Here is a 13,608-nt window from a genome sequence, read left to right on the forward strand (position 1 = left end):
TGTTAGATATGGATACTTGACTTTTAAGTACAGATTCAGGATCGTTTACTTAGTGTTCCCTATTATAAATGAGATATTTAGGGAAATGTTGGGTCTTTTAGACCACTGGAAATCGGCTTCAGCATGTGTATTAGAGAAGGTAGCTACCCCATTCACGTTGCTTATCCAGTTCTTTCACAAAAAGCATGACAATATTCAAGGTACTGTGACTTATAATAAAAATAGTCAAAACAATTGCTAACATGTATTACTATGTACCAGGAAGTGTCCTATGTGTTTTCATGTATTGTCTCATTTAATTTTCAGAACTAACCAGTGAAGTAGGTACTCTTATTATCCCCACTTTTTAGATGAAGAAACTGAGGTACAAAGAGCCAGAAAAGTGTTGTCAAGATATAAACATAGTATAAAACAATATACTATATTTACTATTTTATATATTATAACATAATAAAAACATAATATAATATACTATGTTTATATACTCCAATATAATAATAACATAACAACAATAACTTGGTAATAACAATAATAACACAGCATCGTCATTAAATCCCTGTGACAATAGCACTAGATGCTTTCCAAATATCTCTTTTGTTTATAACTGACTTGCACTATTCCTATGCAATAGATGAGGAAACTGACAACATAAGTGAGTTACCTAAGATGAGATATAAGTCTTTATGGCCCCAAATTAAGCCATGCCAGAATTACCCTTCCGCAAATAGATGGGGAAAGGGCTCATCAGATCCCTGAAGCTCTCCACCCAGGTCACAGGATGCAGGCGAAGGACAGGGCTTCAGAATGATCAGATCCAAGCTCTCACTTTACAGATGTGGAAAGAGAGGCCCAGAAAGAGGAAGAGATTTGAGTAAGGCAGTGGGCGAGCCAAAACTAAAACCCAAGTCTCCCAACGGCCAGTACTATGCTTTTCCAGTAACATGATGAGGCCCTCTCATGTTGATTCAGACATCTCAGGCACTGTAAAAGCAGGAAGGGAAAGCTGTCAGCTTCAGAGTGATGGTGGCAGCCTGTCCTCTTCTCCTTCTGTTCCCTTCTGACCCTGGGGACTGCTGCATGTACTTCCTGGCATGTTTGGAATACCTGCACGGTGAACTGAGAAGAGTAGAGAAACTTGGGGAAAGAATCCACAGTGAAGACAGGAAGCACCCATGCCCTTCCATAGTCTACCTTGGGCCCATTTCCAGTGAGATTCCCCTGAAATAGAATTAGAGATCAATGGAGCAGGAGGGTTGGCTCAGACACATGGGGTTCTCTTTTGTAGACATAAAACACAACACAGCCTAAGTCTTTGAGAATATGATATGAATCAGTAAATCACCTAAATTTTTTCTGATTAAATGCACATCTTAGTTTCTCCACTGGATAAAACTAAACTGTCTCATAGAAAAATTTTTTTAAAAAATAGTTTTGGGGATGTTGAATTAAAAATGCACTCAGTATTATGTAATCTTTGAAATACAACAGTTGTTTACTCTGCTTTGATTTCTAAGCTTTCCTTTGATGACAAATATTAATATTTATCATTTTTCTGATGTTGGACTAATGAGAATCTTAAGTGTTTACGAGAAGGCATTTAAATATTACAGTACTGTGGAGGTGTTTGTTTTCTGATTTATATTCCTGTCTTTAACGTCAACCAGCATTTATTTTTTGTGCTGAATCCTGGGTGGGTATTCATCAACATTTTCAGAAAACTTTACATAACCAGAACTGATGGTCTCTACATTTATTTGATGACCAAAGTGAATATGAAACTCCACCAAATAACACAGCACTACTACAGAACAGGTCTAGTTATGATTTGCACAGTGAAAATTGGCACACATGTATAACTACTAGCCAGCAATAGTAGAAAGAGTAACACCACAGGTTTAATGACACCAAATTCAGGTAATATCGAGTGAGATCTCACTATGTATCAGACACTGTACAGGGCATGCTTTACATCAACAATTTCACTAGATCTTCATAACAACTCTAAGAGCTAGGTAGCATCATCGTGTCCATTTTACAGGAAAGTGAGACTCAAAGAGGTTGAGTACTTCACTCAAGATGACACAGCGAATGAGAAACAAAGCCAGAAGTCAGTCCTCAGAGCCAGATAACAGGCTCTTCTTTACAGTGCCCCGCTTAAGAGTCCCTCCTTGACTCCCCAGCATTTGAAAGGTCCTATTGTCTACACAGCATAAATAACCCATCTGCAAGAGCAACAGCCTTCAGGACAACCTAGACTTTCAGATCTTGATGGTAACAATGAGACATAACTCATTCTGTCTATCACAGGCCATGCATTGTTCTATGCACAGAGACAGAGCAATAAACAGGACCAACAATGTCCCTGCCCTTGTGGAGCTAACTTTCTAGAGAGAGAAAAGAATATGAACACGATAAACAAAGCATTGTCCCCATCATGGGGAGGAAATGGAAGGCCATGAAATTTCAGAGAAATGGTAAGAGGGGGCTAAGTCTGGGATTTTTGTTGATTTCACTTACCCATTCTCCCTATGTAGCCCACACCCAGCTAACCAGAGAAATGACTTATAACCAGTAATGGAGGATGGCCCAGGAGTGTGATACAGTACAAAGTACACTATTGAATCCTACGTTAGACACCTAACACGAGCCTCTCACTCTGCACAGGAACCAGGGGCAGGGGCAGAGGAGATGGCCATCAGGAAATAGGCACTACTCCTGCCCATCATAGAGCTTACAAATCAAAGAGAAGAGTGCATTGTTTAAATATTAGAGGTGAAATTAAAGCTGCAAAAAAGTCAAGGAAGGAAAAGTCACAGAACCTAACCTATAGGAGACTAAGAAAGTAAGTGAATATTCTGCCACTGACTCCATCTGTGACCCACACCAAATCATTTTCCCTCTTTAGAACCAGTTTTCCAAATAAGCAAATAAAGACTGAACTAGATGAATCCAAAAGCTTCTTTCAAGCTCTTTTTAAAAAAATCTTGAGAAAATCTCTTGAGATCATCACGTATTATACACACGTATTGATATTTGACTCCATACCCCACAAATATTATGTTTCAATTAAAATATATATATATACATATATATATACACACACACACATATATATATATACACACACACAATGGAATACTATTCAGCCATAAAAAAGAATGAAATTCTGCCATTTGCAGCAACATGGATGAACTTGCAGAAAATTATGTTAAGTGAAATAAGCCAGGCACAGAAAGAAAAATACTGCCTGTTCTCACTCATAAGTGGGAGTTAAAAAATAAAACAGAAATAAAGGAAGGGAGGAAGGGAGAAAAAAAGAAAGAAAGAAAAACCCCAATCATAATAATACACTGAACTTTCAAAAGGAGATAATAGCACTATGGTTATTACAGGTGGGTAGGGGGAAGAGTAGTAAGCGAGAAATTGTTTAAGAGACACAAAGAGTGATCATGTTTTGTAAAGATGAGTATGCTAATTATCCTGATTTGATCATCACGTATCACACACAGGTATTAATATTCGACTCCATACCCTACAAATATTATGTTTCAATTAAGAAAAAAAAACTAAAAAGTCCCTTGAAATTATGATAAAAATTATATAAAACATATGAAACTTGTATGCTATCTCTTCTTCCTTCCACCAGTCAATAGATCCCAAACTGTTCTTCCTTCCTTGATGCCTTTCATTCTGTTCATCTGTGTGCCTATGGCAAGGGCCTTGTTCTTGATTTTTGCTGCCACATGGCAGAGAAGTCAGATCAGGAGGGATATGGGCTAGATATTCCTTCGGGGGCAGAGTGGGTATAGCAGACACTCTGAGCAGAACCCAGATGAAGGACATGAGAAGGAACTGGGTTATACACATGGAACCTGGTGTCTGGAAAGCACATTAACAAGTAACAGAGTAGCCTATGCAAACAGTAGGTATTAGGGAGGAATTGGCCAGGACTATAACAGATGCTCTGGCAAGAGGGAAGGAAAAAGAAGTCTAGAAGCTGGTGCTCAGTGGAAGGGAAGTCTGGACAGCAAAGGGCAAGGCTCCAACCATAGTACTGAGATTCAGGCGCAGGACCATCACCCAAAGAATAAAATACAAACACCATATTTTCACTTCAAGGCCATACCTGGCCTGGGCCCTATCTATGTGGCCAACTTCATCTGGTGCCGGTCCTCCTTTCAATCTCCATGGTTCAGCCACAGAGATACAGGCTCTTCCTCCTGCCTAGAACACCATTCTACCAGCTCTTCAGGTGGCCAGCTCCCTCTCAACCTTTACTTAGGTCTCAGTTCAAATATCAGCTTCTTCTCCCTGGCCAGTTTATCTAAATACGTTACCCACCCCCCTTTCACTATCACGGTACCTATATTCTCCCTTCTTGTACTTGGCATTTTTTGATTACTTTTGTTAACCTATGTATTGTCCATCTCCTCCACTAGACTCCACAAGGGCAGGCACCATAACTCCCTTGTTCATGGATGCACACCCACACCTAGCACGGTGCCTGACATATATGCTTACTGAGTGAATAAACTAATGAACAAGGGAATGACTCATACCCAGGAAGACTGGCAAGAACGGATCTGGGGCTTTGGAATGCAAACTGGGGTACCAGGCAGGTCAGGTTATCAAGATAGGCCTGAGTCACAGTAATTCACTTACTAGAACAAGACCACAAGCAGCGCCTGGACTCAGACACAAGCAAGTGCTCAGTGAGGACCACGGGGCACAAGGCAACATTCAGTATCAACTCAGATTTGCAACTGGACCTGTTACCAGATTGTCATCCTCCACTCGATCTGCCTGCTTGCCATAACTGCAAGAAATCACCTGCTTCCAGATCCCAAGCCCACTCTCCACTTACCTGCCACTAGACCTAGTGGGGGCTGTGGGCTGCTCCTACCATACTGACAATCTACTACCAAGAACTCACAAAAACCTGGCCAACACCAGTAATGGAAGCTGCTTGTGCAAGTCCAGTGATTAGTATTCATAATAATAAGAGTAGCTAATACAAGCCAAGGGCTTTATACATACAATCTTACGCAACCCTCACCATTATAAATCCCATATCAAAGTTACCATTATAACCCCCATATCAAAGATGAGGAAACTGAGACTTAGCCAAGAAAGTTGTCCAAGCTCACAAATCTGGTAATTAGTAAAGCCACATGCTTTGGGTCTGTGAATCTGGATCTCTGAGCTCAAAAACAATAAAAATGTAAAATATAATAACAATAATAAAAATAATAGCTAACATTTACTGAATACTTACTATATGAAAGTGTATACACACACACACACAAACACACACATACACACACTGTGCTAAGTTTTATATAGATTATCCCATTTAATTCATACCTACCTATGGAATAGGTACCATTATGTCCATTTTACAGAGAAAAATAAAACTCTGCAGAGCAAAACAATATGCCCAAGATCACTCTCAGCCTATAATACAGTGATAGATATATTTCTAAACAACACTACTCATCATGTGAAAACAGAATGGCAACCTAGTAGAGCCATAAAGATCTAGAACCTTGCTATTCCAAGTGTGGCCAGTGGACCAGCAGCATATGCATCACCTGGCAGCGTGACAGAAATGTAGAAGCTTCTGGCCTCATCAGGATCCTTGCATATAGTTCTAGCCAGTTCCTGACCCATAGGAGTTGGACACAGCTGTTCTACCTACTAGGAAGCCAAACACAGTTAATTTCTTTAGGCCAGGGAAACCTTGGCCTATTGCCTCCTGGAAGTTCAAGAGGCTAGCAGAAGCTTTAGCTTAGAGGAAGCTTTATCTCCTGCTCAGAGGAGCCAAGAGAAGGTCTCAGCTGCACATTTATCTGTGGCCATTGGCTACTGAAGCTTTCTGGCCTTGCTTTTACCCGATAAGCTGGCAGCACTCAGCAACTGGGATATCAAGCTGCAGTGGCCACCTGTTATCTTTGTACCTGCAGTAACTTCTCTTCTGAAGGTATCAGCACCTTCCATTAATCAGGGCCTCTCTGTGTGGACAGCCAAGCAAGCTGCGCACAGCACAACTCCAGGCAGCACCATTCACATGTACTATGAGGTCAATGGTGGCCCCTGACGCTGAGCAATGAGGCAGCCCTGCCCCACTTCCTTTGAGTGAACCTCTCCTTTCCAGGGGTGGACATTTGCTCCAAGCCTAGCCATTCATAGTACTCCTTCCCACTAACTACAGGAAGAATTCCAAGTGGTAAATACAGGGGTTTTAGGAGCAAATAGATATAACTCAGCCTATACAACTGAGTCTCTCTAAATTTGATGGAAAAAATCTGGGATTTTAAAAGTGATATGTTGTATCTGATGGGAATTTGAGACACCCTGCCTCCTAATGAAAATTTATTTAGCCCAATTATAGTGCCCCCTTCTTTACATGATTTTAACCTGTTTGGATTGCTTTCTAACCAGTGCTTCTTGGCCATGGCTGTTAAATTAGAATCACTTAGAGTAGGTCTCATCCAGGTCAATTAAGTTGGGAGGGGGTGGTGGTGCAGGCCTTGGTACCTCAATTTCAGCTGTGCCAGACGTGCCTGCCCATCTCTCTAAGGCATCCCAAAGTGGCACACAGCATGCCCATAGTCTACACTTCAAGGCAGACCATCCAAAGTAGTAGACCAAATTCAGTCAAAATTAGACCTGCTTCTTTCATATGATGTAGTAATTGGCAAGCAGAGACTTGAATTTTACTTACACAAATGACTGTAAAAGCAAAAAGCTTTCTCTGCCCCTCCATCCAACCATTTTTTGTTGTTATACCTCTTCCAAACCCTCTGCATTTGTTTCCACCTCTCTCTTGCTGTCCCTGCTCTCCCCAGGATCACTACCTCTTCTCTCACCAGACTCATTCCTGGGAGAGGCTGAACAGGAATCGCCAGTGCTGCAGGGTTGAAACAATCTTATTCCAGCAAGTTCCAACCCCTCCCTCTACCTGTCCTCAGGGCTCCAAGGCACCACTTAAACACCCAAGCAGGTACTGTCCTTCAGTTAATGTGGAGTCTGAAGACAACAGCGATTTTTTTTTTTTCAAAACTGAAAACATGGGAAGAAGACTTCAAGCCTCGCAGAAAATGAAAATTTGGTTCTTACCACATAACAGAAACTTCAGTGATTAAATGACTGCAGACTGTACTCTCCTCCAGCCTGTGCCCAACTGAAATATGCATGCATTCAACCTCATGAGGGAGTACTGATACTTCAACATTACCTATGACGGTTTTTAACTCCAGTAGCTGTGAGTCTGAAAAACTGCAAAATATACTGAATTTTAATAGAATTCTGATCGTTAGTAAAAAGAGGTAAATCCATACCAAGGAACATTAATAAACTCAGAAAGAGTCTTCAAGTTCCAGAATAGTGGACCTTTTGTGAATTTCTTAACCAGGTTCTCAATATTTTCGTCTATTCTTACATATTCATCATTAAAAGAAAACACTGGCACACATACAAAATACCCTTAAAATACGTAATTTAACTGTATTAAACCCTCTAGCAAAAACATTCTTTTTCCCACTGTTTCTCTCTCTATGGAGTCAACAGACTAGAAAAATAAAGCTACTACATTGTGAAATAACCTCCTGGCGAGTAGAGAGGCTCAGGAAATGCTGAAAAATAAAATTATGGTGTTGGGTAATATAAATTCAGGCCAAGAATGTTCCTGGACCCTTGATATAAGGTTTTAAATATAAATACTCAAACAAATGTAAGTGTATGCATTTTCTATGAGGAAGAAAAAAAAATTTGAAAGCAGAGTCCTGAAGGGGATCAGAATATGCCACCCCAAAATATACCATGTTGGCATCACAGTTATTTTGATGGCAGTTAAGAAACAGCAGGGTCAGGGAAAAAAAAACAAAAACAAAAAAAACCCTCTCTGCCCTCCCCCATCTGGCTAAAAGCACAGCATAAATTTCCCTTTGTAAAGGTGACATATTTTCCATTTGTGAAGGTGATCCCCTCTCCATACTCTCTCTCCCCTCTCCCAGAAAGAAAATTCTTATCTACATTAAAAAACCTTGCTTTTTAATCATGCTTTAAAACCATACTTTTTAATCTGTTCTACTTAGTATTCAAAATATGATAAACAAGGAAACATGGAGCAGGATGCATAAAGTTTTGATTTTTTATGAATAATAAGTGAAATTAAAATCTACCAATTGAGTGCCAACTACTATGTAAAGCATTCTCCATGGTTACTTCATTGAAAACTTAAAACATTCCTCTGCAATCGGAATTATTATCTCCATTCCACAGATGAGAAAATTGAGGCTTAGATTAGGATACTTTTACCATAGTCACACAGACAGTAAATGTTAGGACCAAGATTAAAATCCAGGTCTTTTGCTCTCTAGAGTCCATTCTCTTAACTACCATCATCTCTCACCTAGACCACTCAAGACTACTCAAGAGTCTCCTAATACTTGTTATTCAAAGTATAGTCCATGGACCAGAAGCATCAGCCTGTTAGAAATACTGAGTCTCTGGTCCATCCCAGGTCTTATTGAATCAGAATCTTCATCTTAAGATCAGCAGCAAACTTCTCTGCACATTAACACTGAAGCAACATAGACCTAACTGGTTTTCCCACATGAATTATTGCCTCTGACAAATTCCTTATCTGTACTGCATCCATAGTTTTAAAAAAGTATTTACTTATTTTAATTCACAAATAAAAATTGTATATACTTGTGTACAATATGATGTTTTGAAATATGTATACATTGTGAAATGGCTAAATTGAGCTAATTAACATAAGCATCACTTCACATGCTTATCTTTTTTTTTTTTTTTTTCCCTGCTGGCCTTTATGGGGAACATGCTTATCATTTATTTGTGGTAAAATCTACTCTCTTAGTAATTTTCAAGTATACAATAGATTGCTATGCATCCATGCTTTTTAAAAAACAAATCCAATCACTTCACTTTCCCACCTGAGACTGTTAAATGGTTTCCCAAATGCCCTTGAATAAAGTCCAAATTTTTTCTAAAATGCAGATAACAGGACTCTGCATAATATCTCCCTAGCCAGCCTCTGCAGCCTCATCTCCCCACCTCCTCCAGCCATTGATTTCCATACTCCAGGCACAAAGACCTTCTCACTGCTCATCAAATCTCAACATCCCCTTCTCCACCCTCCCTGCTTCCCTTCCTTCCTTCTTCTAGGCTCTTCCCTGCCTAGAATATTCCACCACTCACCAACATCACCACCTCCCTGTCAGCCACATTTACTGCTCCATCACCAGTGCATAGTGCTATGCCTGGCACAGAGCTAGGAGCAAGATAGATACACTGAATGAGACACGTTTAGGATACTGAGGGCCCCTGTCTTTCCCTTGTCCGCCCTCTCTGCTCTTGCTGTGATCCTCATTCCCAGTTCTCCTTCCCTGTCTCCTGCATCACCCCTTTTAAGTAACTCACCTTCTTATCAGTAACCTCATGGCTACTGAAGTTGTCAGCTTTACAAAGAAGCTCTGCCGTATCCAAATGGCTGTTGCCCCGGGATTACTCACCAGCTGGATGACAACGGCTTTACTTTAACACTGAGGCTCCTGGGATAGGCCCAGTCCTATCTAGAGGTGGACAGAAGTCCCCATTGACAGAAACAGACTGCTTTTCATTCCAAGATTTAATATATATATGGAACGATAGATCAGGGACCTCTCAACAGGCACCACCGAGCCAAAAGCTTCACTATCTCTCTGCCCACACAAGAGAGTGTCACTGCACTGACAAGATCAGTCATCAAGAGTTGTGGGTAACTTCATATTTTAAATGTGATGGCCAAGCTTGCTACTCTAAGAAAACAAATGGCAAATCCTTTTGCAAAACAGATATCTGCCTCAAGTTTAAGTCTTGATTAAATCTGAATATTCATATATCAAGTTTACATTAATAATAACAAAAAGAGTTACTATTAATCTATGGACTGCAGCTATTGAGAGCCTGACAACATACTCAAAGCTTTAAGCACGCTTTCTTCTTTACCATCACTCTATGAAGTAGAAAGGCCTATTATCCCTATTTTACAGAGAGGAAACCAAAGGCTAAGTAACCTCTCTAAGAGGCAGGAATGGGATTTAAATCATAGGCCTCCAGAAAACCACTCTCTATTGCTTCTCTATTATGTTTTGCTACTTGGATTGCTTTCTCATCTGAAAAGTCACAGACCTGGACATTCCCAAAGAGATAGCCCCTTGGAGGATGATGTCAAAGGCCAAAATTTTTCTCTGCAATGTACATGTTGAAAAAAAGTAACATCCTACATCTTATATTTCAAAGCTGCATCTCTACATTAAAAGAGAAAACATTCAAGAAAAAGACATGGGAACAGAGCTCAGGAGTGCTTATGAATGCAATTCCACAAATACTTTTTCAGTGTCTACTAATGGTCAAGCACTGTGCTGGAAGCTGAATGATCAGACTGTCAATTTGCAGAGTGCCAGGGGACCAAGAGGGTGATAGGGAGAACTTCTTGCACAGTAACTGTTTCAGGGATGTTTAGCCAATAATTAGGAAAACTGTTACTCTATTATCTAATTATGTACAAATCACCTTTCACACAACAAAGATGAGAGTTACTTGCTTTATTATCTGTGAATACATGATTGAAAGCACCAATATGGTTTCTAAAACGAGAGTTTGTATAATTTAAACTGTGTACATTTCTGATACCTTATATTAGAGGGTTATATTTTATCATCTGTGAACACAAACAGTGTCAGATTTTGTTCTCGAGTGTCTGAAAGATCCAAAAAGAAAAGAGTATTGGGAGCCAAAACAAAACTAATTCCCAAAATAGAAATGGAGCATACTGAAGTTGCATGTACGTACAAATAAAGATGAAGACACAAAAACATTCCCTAAAGCATTTCACCAAACATTCACAGGCATGAGGCTAGGATGAGGACACCAAGTAGAAAAGCATGAGCCTGAAAGATTATGTATGGTACTGTGAGGCCTCCAGAAACCTGCCTCCATGCTCAAAAAAGGATGCTTTTGACACAAGGGTATGAGGTGAAGATGCAAACTGTACCTCACTCTCCTAATTTATAAAATGAAAGAGTAAGATTAGGTTGTTTATAAGATCTTTCCAGCCCTAACAGATTAGGTAATTTTCATCTATGTGCCTCTGCCCCTAAAGAGAAATGAGATATAAAGAAACTCAAAAATCATTTGTTGAATTAGTGAAATATTAAAACCTTATCAGTAATAAGAAAAGAGACATAACAATTGGTCCTGGTTTGTAGCCTAGAAAGAACAAATTAAAGGAGAAACCATTATCTAAACAGCTACACATCTGGTGCTCCTGCTAGCTGACTGCTGGTAGAATGAAAATAACCCTGGACTTGGAAATAAGATGCTTGGGTCTAGTCTCATCTCTGACATGAACCAACTGTGTGACCTTGGGCAAACTGCTTTACCACCTGGGCTAGTTTCCTCATCTCTAAAATAAAGGTATTATAAAGCTATATATAGCTAACATTTGTAGAACCTTTACTATATGCCAGGAACTGTTCCAATTTCTTTGCTTTAGATTTAAATGATCTCAAAGGTTTTTGCAGCTCTAATGTTTAGTGTCTAACTACAGAGGCAACATGGTATAATGGAAAGATTCCAAATTCTGTAGTCAGAATGGTTGGGCCCCCTCTCAGCTCTGTAAGGTCGGGTTTTTTTCTAAGCAGAGACTGTCAAGCAGAAGGAGTTATAACCCCTGTACTTCTATTCACTAGCTGATTTAACTTGAACAAGTTGCTTAACTTTCCTAGCCTTAGTTTTCTAATCCATAAAATGGACATAAAAATGATTCTCTCATACAGCTTTTAAGAGGATTACATTAAATTATAACAACTAAATGTTATATAGTTTATAAAATGTATATTACAATTTATTTCTAGCTGTGTAACCATGCACAAATCTTCTCAAGCTTTTTCTCATCGACAAATGAGAGATACAGCCTTATTAAAAGAGATCATGTAAACATGGTCTGTAAATTGTCGAGTATTAGCTGTGTTTGAAAAAGTGCACATTGCCTATTTAATACTTGTAACACCGTATACAACAACTCCTATCTAATACTTGGAACAGCTTAGGCAATCAACGACAAAAATCCAAGACATCTTTTACTACACATCCTTCTCCAGACCCAGGTCGAAGCAGGTGGATGCAGTCTGGAGGCAACGCAGGGCCATATGGGAGTTGTAGTTCCGAGTAAAGTGGCTGCTCTGGAGAACGGAGGGACGTGAGACTTCAACTCCCAGGAGACATCTCGCCGCGCCAAACGGCACGCTGGGAAACGGAGTACCACCCCGCCCAGAAACAAGAGGCGGGACTCCAACCCCCAGAAGCCTCCGCAGCCCAGGCTGCCGGCAGTAAAATGGAGCCGAAGAGGGAGTGTTCCGGTGCACCCAGCCGAAACAACAGGTGCGAGTTGGGGCAGCCCTTGGTAGTCCGGGCCCAGCCTGGGTCAGAGCCTCTCTAACACAACCATTGGCTGTATTTTCTACTGGCCCCCAGCACATTTCTGAGACCCAGAATAATAAAAACAATAAGTTTGCCAGTGGCAAACTTTCGCAAGCATGACCTCAATTTAGATTTCGACTTCAAGCAGCATCTTTGGGCCACTTGAGCAGGGAGCGTGAGTAGCTGGCCCAGGGTCACACAGGAGGAGCAGTATTTGAACCTACAGAGGAAACTGCGAATCCAACTCAAGTTCCTCTGACCTGTCTCATACCCCCGCCCCCTACCCCACATTTGGATATACCTTAAAAATCCCCACTTATGAAACTAACAAACAGCGCTGAACCATAAAATAGGTGTAACGTAGTCCAACATAGAGTACTCATGAGATCTCCCATCACAACGAATTCGATGCTTTTGTCTTTGTTTTTTAAATACCAAAGGTAAAATTCTCTCCCAAAATACTGCCTTCTCTGTGCCCTGCTTTGCTCCAGTCATGCGCACGTGTTCAGCTCCCCTTTGGGGAACCCAGAGTTGAATGTTTACACAGACCTGTCGGGGCAGAGATTCCTAATTGTCTAGGGAACTGACAAACCATCCAACAGCGGCCAGTGCCAACTACAATACAGGGGCCGAGGGCTGGGCCGTTCCACCATGCCTCAGTTTCCCCACTTTATAAAATACAGTGGAAGGAGGGGCGGGTTAGAGTGACAACCGGTGCCCAGGGATTGGCGTGCCTGAGTCCCAACCCCGAGAAGGCTCTGGGGGTGGGAGTGTCCGCCGGACAAAAGACTACCGCCCCACAAGCGGCGCCGGGCCGCCGAGGTAATGACCACACGCGCGTGGAGACCCAGACCCGCGCCCCAGAAACACTGTTCTACTTGGGCTTGCCCCCTGCCCCTACCTTCCAAGATGTTGGCAGCTGGGACTGAAAGGCAGAGGGAGGGAGCTTGGGGCAGGAGCGCCGCCTGGGCGTGTGCCAACTGGCTTGACCGCCTGAGGGACCCCGGAACAGAGGGCAAAAAGTCCAGCGACGGGACGGGGTGTAGATGAGACTACAATTCCCAGACGGCCCGCGGTAGGGCGGAATCCAAGATGGCCGCCCGTCTGGGGACAGGCGCG

At 41.3% G+C, this 13,608-nt stretch overlaps 1 protein-coding gene across 2 annotated transcripts in view; it reads right to left on the reverse strand.

The window, feature by feature from the left end:
- FHIT (fragile histidine triad diadenosine triphosphatase) overlaps window positions 1–13,514 on the reverse strand; it is a 1,434,235-nt gene extending 1,420,721 nt beyond the window's left edge. For both annotated transcript variants that reach the window (XM_063115080.1, XM_063115076.1), the window contains exon 1: window positions 13,391–13,514. The gene's annotated coding sequence lies outside the window, so the exon portion shown is untranslated. The remainder of the gene's footprint in view (window positions 1–13,390) is intronic.
- Window positions 13,515–13,608: the final 94 nt, after the last annotated feature.

The sequence above is a fragment of the Cynocephalus volans genome, chromosome 11 (genome assembly GCF_027409185.1).
Source record: "Cynocephalus volans isolate mCynVol1 chromosome 11, mCynVol1.pri, whole genome shotgun sequence".
In the NCBI taxonomy this organism is placed as follows: domain Eukaryota; kingdom Metazoa; phylum Chordata; class Mammalia; order Dermoptera; family Cynocephalidae; genus Cynocephalus; species Cynocephalus volans.